The 11,641-nt window shown below is 31.5% G+C and overlaps 1 pseudogene across 1 annotated transcript; it reads right to left on the bottom strand.

Moving 5' to 3' along the window:
• Positions 1-2,668: 2,668 nt before the first annotated feature.
• LOC137827667 (LEAF RUST 10 DISEASE-RESISTANCE LOCUS RECEPTOR-LIKE PROTEIN KINASE-like 2.1) lies at positions 2,669-10,569 on the bottom strand (annotated as a pseudogene). The gene is made up of 3 exons (XR_016523358.1): positions 9,804-10,569; positions 4,044-4,094; positions 2,669-3,867 (listed from the first exon to the last, which is right to left on the bottom strand). The product of XR_016523358.1 is annotated as an LEAF RUST 10 DISEASE-RESISTANCE LOCUS RECEPTOR-LIKE PROTEIN KINASE-like 2.1 (transcript).
• Positions 10,570-11,641: the final 1,072 nt, after the last annotated feature.

Consider the following 11,641-nt stretch of genomic DNA (forward strand, 5'->3'; position numbering starts at 1 on the left):
AATTCTTTACAAATCATAAAATCAATAAAGTTTGTTGTGTTAATAAAGATAAACGACAAAAAAATATGCATAAAAAAATTACAAAAGTAAATCTACATTATTAGTTGTCATATTATTATTATGGGTATTTATATAATTTTTTAATGTAAAACGTAAAACAAAAACAAGAACTATCATTATTATATTATTATAAATTCTTCTTAATCTTGAGATACCCAAGTCCAAGACATGCTAGAGAAAGATTGCATTCAAATGGGATGTTTACGTATGATGTTGAGAAACTATCATGTTGTTTTTTTCATTGTGACAAAAACATTAACCAAATTATAAGTATTTTTTTTTAGCATAGTCGATTATAATAATAACCATAATTAATCAATTCAAATTAAACTCTTCTTTTAAATTGTTTTCCAAAGCTGAACAGAAAGTGTAGATTTAGTGGGTATTTTCCGTATAAAATGATTTTACTATTGCCTTTATCTCAATTTGATGGTTAAATAAGTGCACATTTAATCTATTAAAGTGTAATTTATCACTTTAAAGGAGTATTTTTTTATTTGACTTATATATCGTAATAAAGAAAATTATTGTTGACTATCCATATTCAAAGCCATCTCACAGGTTGTACATTATTCTCCACTTTCAAGTTGTTTATTTTCTAAGTGTAAATTTTCTTTAATTGACTTAAAGATGCGTGTACTTTTTCTTCTTGAAAAGTAAAACATTATATATAAAAATCGCTTCATATAATTTGTTCAAAATTTGATGGTCCAGTGTGAACTGATGCCAAATGACCAATAGCCAATTGTTTGTTTGTGTTTTAGCATAGAATAAAATTAGTATTGCAAATAAAAAATGGAAATAGAAATAGAAAGTGTATAAATTTTTTTATCAACAAATAATAAATAATAATTTATATATATGATATTTGTAACTTAATAATTTATTAAGTTGTAACGAACTAACTGATACATGCAAACGGAAACAGATAAAACTGATATAGACGGTAGTTTTCATTAACTATATATCAAGAAATGATATTAACTGATATATCGTTTGTCAACTTTTATCTTAAATATATAACTGGAATATATCTAAGTCAAACATAAATCGAAATTTAAATTAAATATTTTGTAACACGATACTTACGTTGATTCTCCTAATATCAAATTAAATAATTATAAATAATCTAACAAAAATTTAATAATAAGTGACAACAGTTTTAATAAATTTAATTAGAATATAATAAACCTCATTCAATACGAGATAAAATTTGAATTTATATATTATGATTTGAATTTATCATTAGTTAAATATGGAATCTCCAGTAAAATATATTTTTTGAAATAAGATGTGTACTATGTTTAATATATATATATATATATATATATATATATATATAACAAAATATTTATCACAAAAATGTAGAAATATTTATGATTTCAACGGAAATCTTGTTATAAATACAACTTTGATTCATTTTTCAAATAGTTCTTAATATATTAATCAAAATATATTTTAGTTTTTCATATAGAGTCTACATTTTATTTTAATAATAACATAGGAGACAAAATTGTATTTTAATAACAGATACGATTAAATTGTATTTTAATTATAATATATAGATAACTATCTGAAAGGAATGAAGGTGAAAGGTGAAAAATATTTTCAAAGTCTTTTAGTTTATTTAAATTTTAATATTAAATTATAATCTCAATATATTTTCAAGAAATAAAATAATTATTTTTATCGAAAATCAACTATAACAAAATTACACTTGTACCCTTTAGGTCATATGACACCAAAGTTGATTTACCAAAATCCAATCTGGCATATTGAAGGTGGCACACGTCCAATTTAATATCCTACTATATGCACACTCGTATAACTGGAAAACATGTGTTCGAAAGTCAAGTGAAAAATTATGTCGAAAAGTCGTATAATGAATAAATGACTTATTTTCGTCCAATTCAAAAGAAAATAAAAAATTGTAAAATTTGAAAACTGAAACTTACATTTTAAAAACTTAATTCTTAAATATTTTATTTTGATGTAATATATATATTAAAAAATATTATATTTTAATTATTTTAAACTATAGTTATTATATACTAAAAATGGATTGTTTATGTCTAAATTTATTTTTAAATTAATAGACTAAAATTAATCCACTTCAATTTATATCGACATTTGATAATATGATCTATTCTATTTTGGAAGTTATTTGCTCACTCGTCAACTTAAGTGTATTTCACCTACTCTGCACATTAAATCTATAAATATTATTGATTCCCAAAAAAACCATAAGTAGTATATGGTATGGGGTTGAGGGGTTGTTTCTGCTGGACCACTTTAGTAAGTTTTTTATTAAATTAAAGTATTATATGTACAATGTGTATTGGTATTCAAGTATATAATTTATATTTAATTTATTTTTGCAAAAAAAAATTAAGACATACAACATATATATGGTTGATTTTAGTGGTACAGTATTCAGTTCCTTAAATAAAGTTTCAAATTTAAATTTTGTAGATAAAAAAATATGATTAATTAGAAAAGAAGATTCCACAAATTGTGAGTTATGTACTCCAATATATATTAATCATCAAAGTGAATGGATATTAACGTGATCAAATATATAAGAAATAAATATATTTATTTTAACAAATTAAAAGCAGAAAATAAGTGGTATAAATATAATATCGTACAACATGATCCACATCTTAATCTCATAAATTATACTGTCTGGTCTAACAAATGAATCGGCGAAGATAAATGAACCGGAGATGGTGAAGGAGAAGATAAAAACGATTTAGGCGGAAGTTGCAATAACTCAACTCTGTTTTCTAACATTTCCACCACACTACTTATGGTTGGTCGAGTGGAGGGGTTGGTTTGTATGCACCATAAACCTATCACAGCCATTTTTCTCATCGTTTTCTCATCAATTTCATTTTTCACAATCTCTAGATCAAGTTCATTATTTGACTCAAGACGATCATAAATCCAATGAGGAAAATATAATTCACTTGAACAATCGACTTCAACTTCAATATTCTTTCTTCTTCCAACCATTTCTAAGATCATCATTCCATAACTGTAAACATCTGATTTATGTGAAACAACACCAAAATTCCTGGAAAAAACTTCTGGAGCAATATAACCTACAGTTCCCCTTGCACCAGTAATAGATACCGCACTTTCTTTTTTTGGACATATTTTTGCTAGTCCAAAATCTGAAATTTTCGGACTAAAATTCTCATCTAGTAATATGTTGTGAGGTTTTATGTCAAAATGCAAGATTTTGGTGTTGCAACCTCTATGCAAGATACTCTAATCCACGAGCAATGCCAATCGCAATATTATACAATATCTTGCAATCCAATTGATGAGAAACCTGTAATAAATTTTTCTGTTCATATATGAACTTGTTAAGAGATCCATTTAACATAAACTCATATATTAGAGCACGTTTAGAACCATGAAAACAAAACTCCAGAAGTCTGACAATATTAACATGTGAAGTTCTACTAATACTTGCCACTTCATTGATAAATTCTTGTCCATTGCCTTTTGCTTCGACTAAAATCTTGACTGCAACAACACTTCCATCATGCAACTTCCCTTTATATACGCTACCGAAGCCTCCTTGCCCTAACTTATTTTTAAAAGAGTTGGTCATTTTCTTAATCTCTGAATAATTGTACCTAGTTATAGGAAGAGGTCCTTGTTCCTTCAAAAACTCCTGAATAACATTATTGGTTCGATTCTCCCTCCAAAATAAGAGAGATGAGGGAAAGATCTTTGTCCTAAACCACCATACCAAGACCACCAGCACTACAATTCCAACAACCCCCACTGTTGAAGCTGGAGAATTTACATAATATAAAAGGAAAATGTTTAGGGTAACTAACAACCAATACATAAATCTCTTTAATACTTTGATAGTTATCTCATGTATTATAAAAAAAAAAATTATAGAATAATTAATTTTCAGACTCTAGTAACAAAATAACGAAATTGAATTGAGTTTGTTTGTATACCTATTTTCACCATTGTAGTCTTGTTCTTATTGGTTATTCCTGTGGTTATCCCTGCAGAAGACAGATAAATATCAAAATGTTAATGTTGGATATATTATTTAGGTTGTTAATATATACTTTTTTTTTCTTTTCTTTTGAGTATGTACTAATTAGTATTTATTTTAATTTAAGTCTTAAGAATATTTTTAAATTTTCCCTTCTATCATTCAATACTTTTAATCATAAAATTATCAATATATTTTATACCATATAACTACGCTTATATTATTACAAAAAAATTGAAAGATATCTTCCACAGATAAGTTCCGGAAAATGTTATATAAATGTTAAGTTAGTGTTTGATATATTTTTATGATAATTGTTAGATGGTATTATTATGTATGTCCTTCTCATTAATTTAGTCACATTTTATATATGTTATTTATAACAATAACAATATTACTGTATAAATAGATGAATTGATATGGTATTTTATAAAATACATAATTATCTTCTTGAATAGTTTTTTTTTATAGTCTCGAAAGAACAAGATGTTTCTTTTATTTTTTTTAACAATTTTTTATATCTAGTAGCCTTAGAGGAGGAATGAAATTTTGATCAAACCCATATGAAATTTTGACTAGATAAAAAATAATGAATAGCTCTGGCAGGATTTTCAAGAAATTCTTCGATTTCTTCTAGAAGAAGATGATTCTCACGTTCCATGAATAGTTGGCACATTGAGAAATATCCAAAAAGAAATTTAAGGAATCGCTAGTGACTTATCATCATAAACTTTATGTTTTTTTAATTGTAGTTGAGTAAGATTTTGCTGTGAAAGAGAAACTGTTAATTTAGAGGACAAACTGTTTAATTGTAGTTGGACATTGCATTCGATCTCAATTTAGAGGTCTATATCACCATTATGATGTCATGTCTGAGGAGGACAAATTGAAATGGTGAACTGACTTTCAGGTAATTTTAATTTTTGACAAACTACAATCACTTGTTTTCTTGTTTTTCTTGTGCACTCAAAGTAACTATTTTCTTCTTTTTAACAGACTAGAGTCACTTGGGCACCCCATGATGAATGCCAAATTAAAAATGTCTACGAGTCTAAAGTCAAAAAAAGACTTTGTGACATGTTGACCAAAGCTAAGGGCAAAGGCTGTCTGGCCTATTTGGATAGGTGAGCAAGCATGGGCCGAACTTCTAAACTATTGGAATTCACAACAATTCAAAGATAAATCAACTCAAAATAAAGCCAATAGGGGTTCAGCTCGTGGTGGAGCACTGGACTCCACAGGTCGAAAATCACATTCAGATATTGCAGTTACCTTGGTAAGTACTTATCACTGCCTTACATGAAAATCATTTTACATTTGCAACCTATAATGCTTTTAATTGTACAACATTATTAGGAACGTCAATATGGTTGTCCTCCAAAACCTGATGAACTATTTAGGGCCACCCACACAAATAAGAAGGGTAAATGGGTTGATACTCGTGCTCGAGAAACTTATGTAAGTTAATCTTTTAACTTTTTTTATATTTATATTTTAATTTTCTAACATTTTCATTTCGTAATGATCTGTGTAGGAAAACTATCATGAGCCCTTGAATGCCCTTCAAGCAAATAGTTCTCAGGACTCTAACACTGATGTCCACCAACTTGATCCTGCAACTAAGCTTCAAACATGGAAGGAAGTTGCCGAAGGAAAGAGTAGAGGTCGGGTGTATGGTACGGCAGACTTGGTTGCTAACTTCCGCCAAGGAGTCTCTTCTCTCACTCAAGCCTCTGCTTCCGACACTTCACAATCTGGGCATGTGATTGAAAATCAAATGCTTCGTGCTGAACTTAGTATGTGGAGTCAGAAGTATGCACACTTGGAGGATGAACTGAAGGTTATAAAAGATAAACTTATCTCAATGGAACGTGACAAAAATGCTTCCAATAGCACAACACAATTCGATCATGAGTATGATCTAGAACAAGATGATCAACCTATTCCTTAAAGTGCATCCTATATTGTAAGTTTAACTATTTGACATTTTTATTATATACTAAGTATTTTAATTATTTCATTTATTTATTTATATTGTTTATATTTTTTTACAGGTTTATCACATCACTATGAGATTCATTTGCTACTTTTAGTTAAATTTGTAAAGTACAATTTTAATTGCAATATTTTTTTAAAAATATTCATATCATTTTGAATATTTGAATTGATCAAAGATTTTGTTTAACTATTTGTATTACTTTTGTACTTTGGATGTGTTTGTGGATGTATTGTGAATGATAGTAATTTGTCTGAATGTGATTTGGTTGGTATTTATTCTTTGGCTATTTACAGGTAAACTGGCTAGAAAACAAAATAATTTTTTTTCTTCCCTTTATGCACCGACCACTGGCCCACGCTAGCTGTTTTTTTAATATGCGTCGGCTTTTGCGTGGGCATATATATATATATATATATATATATACATACATACATATATTATTTTATTTTTTTTCATTTTCGTCGGCCAAGCAAACGCATAGGCGATATTTAAATTGTGGGTCGGTTTGGCCCACGCATAAGTCGCCGCATATGCGTCCATTTTGCGTCCACCCAGATTTTGCGTGTTGCGTCCATTTTGTGTGGGCTTGCCCCACGCAACATGCGTCCAACTTGTTGGCTCACGCTAGTTTCCATTTGCTTACAAGGTTTTTTCGTCGGAACTGTAGCCGACAAAATTTCAACACATAAGCGTCCGTTTTTTGCCTTTTACGTCCGTTTTTGACCCACGCAAAATCGTTGTATTCTTGTTGTGCTGTGAGAGATTGAGAGAGTGACTTCACATTGTTTGTTCTGTGGTGAATTTAAAAGAAGTAATTCCTTACAAATTTAATATTAAAATTTACTCAACTCAAAACTTAAAATTATTGGACATATTAAACGGTTGCTTTAGCTCACATGTTTAATAACCAATTGACTTAAAAACATAAAAAAAAAAATATTTTGTACTCCTCATCTCAAATATAACAGAGGTTGAGTTCTCTCGTATGTATGATTGGTTACTGTGCGAAAATAAAAGTGTTGAAGAGTGAATGAACCTAATACGTATTTTTTTCACCCACTTTTATATTAGTCTTTAAATTCTATTTTCATTTATATTTTATTTCCTTCCCCGAACACCTTTAACTTCTACTTTATTATTTATTTATTTTTATCCTCCTTTCTTACAAACTTTTATTTTCCTTCAACAAGTGTGTAGAATCATAATTGCCATAAATACATGTGAGGTCATGGGTTGATGATTGAGGGGTTATGAGGTTATGGGTCGATCACTGAGGAGATGCGAGGTCATGGGCCGATTCAATTAATATATTATAACATTCTCATCCAAGAAATTAATGACAATATCCGCAAAATCTTCATAAAGAATAAAGTGTGAAATTAGCGGAGGTGGGGTTACGAGAATTTATGAAGGAATTAAGTCATGAAAGAGAACAATTACTAAGAAGGGCAGGGGAAAAGTTTTCTATAAGAAAAAAGAGAGGTCGAACAGGAAAGGGGACCAAAAATGGGAAACCACTGTTTTCGAATACCTTTGATGCTCTAGCTAAGGGTCATCTGTCTTGGCTAGAACATTTTCGCGCCCACCATGGGACATGTAAAATTATCATGCACCATTCTTAGTAATGCAAATGATAGGAAGGACGATGACACAAAAGAAAGGGGAGATAATACGTCTAATCTTGGATGAGAAATATCGCAAAGCTTCATGTTTAAGTTATGTACTTTTTTTATTATAGATTTTTACATTTTGTTTTTATAAGGTTTTTAATGTGGCATAATGAAAGTAATTATCATTTGTTTATCATGTGTTGTTAACATTTTCAGTGAAACCATATCGCATTGGTGGAGGAGTAAGAAGCGAAGCATATCGTTTGGGAATTTGGAGGTTGTGGTATCATGAGCCGAACTTGATATTGTCATGAACAGATTAGGAGGAGCCCCCCTCGTTTCCTGAAGGTTGAATCACTAGAGCTTGAGGGGAGACCATTAGGAGCTCATCCAAATTCCGACCAACCTCGAGTTGGTAAGAACACCTTACATGAAGAAAAACCTATTAAGAAGACCATGCAATGTATGATGAGATATCCTCATTTTGACTGGGTAAGAAACCGATATTGTTCGGTTACAATATCAAAATCATTACGAAGACCATGCACTGCATGATGAGATCTCCTCAGTTTAACTGGGTGATAAACCGATCTTGTTTGGTTACAATATCAAAATCATTAAGAAGATCATGCACTGCATGATGAGATCTCTTCAGTTTAACTGAGTGGGATACCGATCTTGTTCAGTTAAAATATTAATTATTAAGAAGGTCATGCATTGCATGACGAAACCTCACCGGTCTTAATTGGGTGGGGTGCCGACATCGCTCGGTCCAATTTGTGAAGGAAATGCCGATCTCACTCAATCCAATTGGTAAGTTTTAAATCATATCTATACCAGGTAAAGGAAATGTCGACTTTTCTTGGTGCGGTTTGTGAGGGAAATTCCCATCTCACTCGGTCTAGTTTGTAAGTTTTAAATCATATTTATAGTAGGTAAAGGAAATGCTGACCTATCAGGTGGAAGAAATGTCGACCTCGCTTGGTCAAGTTTGTAAGTTTTAAATCATATATATAAAAGGGTTAAACACGTGGATGAAGGCAGCAAAAATAATGGTCGATGGGATGTGTTCAAAGATAATAATAGGGTGTGAACATCAAGAAGTGCTTGCATAAGAAAGTCCAGTAGCATTTGTGCCATCATTGAGCCGATCTCACTGCATGGGCGATAAAAGGGGCTGATATCAAAAGCTTATTAAGCCTCATTGGCTTATGCCTGAGGTTAAGGGGTTGTAGGTCATGGGCCGATCAAGATGAGGCTGAGGGAAGCATAAGCCGATCATGCTAGAAGGACGTGTTGAAGGCCTGTTTAGCCTCATTGGCTCATGTTTGAGGCTGAGGGGCTGTGAGGTCATGGGCTAATTACTCAGGGGCTGTGAGGTCATGGGTTGATTACTCAGGGGTTGTGAGGTCATGGGCTGATTGCTCAGGGGCTGAGGTCATGGGCCGATCACTCAGGGGTCGTGAGGTCATGGGCCGATCATTCAGGGGCTGTGAGGTCATGGGCCGATCACTCCGGGACTATGAAGTTACGGGTCGATCACTGAGGAACTGTGAGGTCATGGGCCGATCCAATTAATATATTATAACAGTTTAATCCAAGAAATTAATGACGATACCCGCAGAATCTTCATAAAGAATAAAATGTGAAATTAGCGAAGGTGTGGGGTTACGAGAATTTATGAAGGAATTAAGTCATGAAAGAGAACAATTACAAAAAAAAAAAGGACAAGAGAAAAGTTTTCTATAAAAAAGGAGGGAGGCCGACCAGGAAAGGGGACAAAAATGGAAAACCATTGTTTTCGAATACCTTTGATGCTCTAGCTAAAGTTCCTTTATTGTCTGTCTTGGCTAGAACAATACCTCCTAATTCTCTTAATTGTTAAAGTCATGTTCAAGCAATCCCTCGTAATACTCATACATTAATCCTATTAGCGATTCTAACCATCCAGTCATTACAATTATGCAGTTTGAGTAAAGCTAGCATATTGTCCGTATTTAGTTGGAATCTCTTTCAATCAAATAAATGGCATCCACTCACTCTAATTCACAGTAAAAATAATTTGGAAAAGTGCAAAAGGTTAAGCAAGAGAAAAAGAGTGACTGACCTGGATCATCCGCACATCTGGCAGAATGAATTCTGTCAGTGCAATAACACCTGAAAGTGAACATAGCTGAATCGAAACCGCACCTCCCTCCGCTGCTGTTGCAGAGGGTGCAGTTACCCGCAGTCCACGACAGCAAGAACCCTTTTCTCAAAGCTTCACCAACCCCTTCTAATCCATCTTCCACCACCGTATCCACCACCTCACCCTTGCAATTCTTTGCCACCAAGCTTATATTTTTATCCCTTTTATCCAATGCCAAAACCGAACTCGTTTCGTTTTCTGCAGAACACCCAACTCTCTGCTCGTCAAGCGAAGGTGCGTCACAGCCGTAGAACAATACCACATCCATTTGATTCGGAGCAACACGTAACACGTTAGTAGGAGGAAGAGTGAGATTCTGAGTTGGAGCAAGACAAGCTTTGGTGGTGTTTGATTGCAAGGTTGAGAAGGCAGCATTGGAGACTCGCAGGGATTGGTTTTGGTAGAAAATTTGACGAATGAAGTATTGGGTGTGAGAGAGATTGAGGATAGGGAAGCCATGTGGAGAACAAGAGATTGCAAAACCAGGGCTCCCACAATAAGGTTCTTGTGTTCCTTGGATGTAAAAAGGAAAGGTTATAGTTTGGGTGTTGTTGGGGCAGGTTTTGGGTGCACATGCAGTGAATTTAGGGTCGACTTGAGAGGAAGTGATTTGGGCAAGGAGGTGGAAGATGATGATGCAGGAATGGGTGATGGGAGAAGAGAGGGGGTTTTGAATGGAAATCATTGAAATGTAACAAAGATTATGAACAGAGAGAAAAAGGATTTGTATGTCACTTCTTCTCTCCCTCTTAACTTTGAATTAATAATCTCAACAAACAAAGGATATTTCTTTATTGAGATGGGTCCCTCCAATAGACAAGTCCAACAAGTTGACCGATTGTAAAAAAAATGTTTTATCAACTTGTTACTGTCTAAGTCTCTTCTTTAACTGGTTTTGGACATGCTGGCAAAATAAGAAAGATTGATGATGGGTTTTAATTAACTTAAGTTCTGAATTTCCTATCTACTTCTTCGAATCCTCATTTTGTAACCTTTTCCATAACTTAAGTTTGTATTTAATTTTTTTCAAATTTTGACTAAAAAAACTTAATTTTTTTATTGCATAGAAATATAAAGAAATTTTTTCAAACTTACTGTTGAATAAAACTGTAAAAAATTGTGTCAAGGACATTGTAATAGAAAACTATTTATCTTAATTAACATATTTTTTTGTGAATTGCTTTCTACCTATAGCGTCTAAAATTTGTGTTCATTGCTAGTTAACTGAAAAAAAATAATAGTGCAAAGAAAATAGAGTAGATATGGTGGAGGTTTTTAATTCTACTTACTTGATTTTAATAAAATAGAAGAGAGAAACACGAATATTTTAAAAAGCAAATAAAAGATTATTAAAATAAAGTAAATAAACCAAAAACTTCAGTAAAAAAAATAACTCAATTCTCAATAAGCATTAAAAAATAATTCTTTTGACAAAAATTAAATTTCAAAAAAGATAATAATAAAATACAATCTTCAACGGAGAGTTTAAGAATAAAATTTTATTGAATAGAAATCTCAAAATTCATGAAATGACAATTAAATCAACTTAAAGAAATTTAATTGTATAGAAAACAAAATAAAAAATAAAAAAAAAAATTAAAACTAAAAAACTCCAATACTCTATTTTTTAAACGTCAAAATTTTGAAAATCTCACATCGACTAAATATACAAATATTTCATACCATATAAGTTGTTACAAACTTTATTATAAACAATTTTACAAAGTTAAATTACTATAATATATAATTAAAGAGAT

Source organism: Phaseolus vulgaris, chromosome 7, assembly GCF_051622355.1.
Source record: "Phaseolus vulgaris cultivar YP4 chromosome 7, ASM5162235v1, whole genome shotgun sequence".
NCBI lineage: Eukaryota > Viridiplantae > Streptophyta > Magnoliopsida > Fabales > Fabaceae > Phaseolus > Phaseolus vulgaris.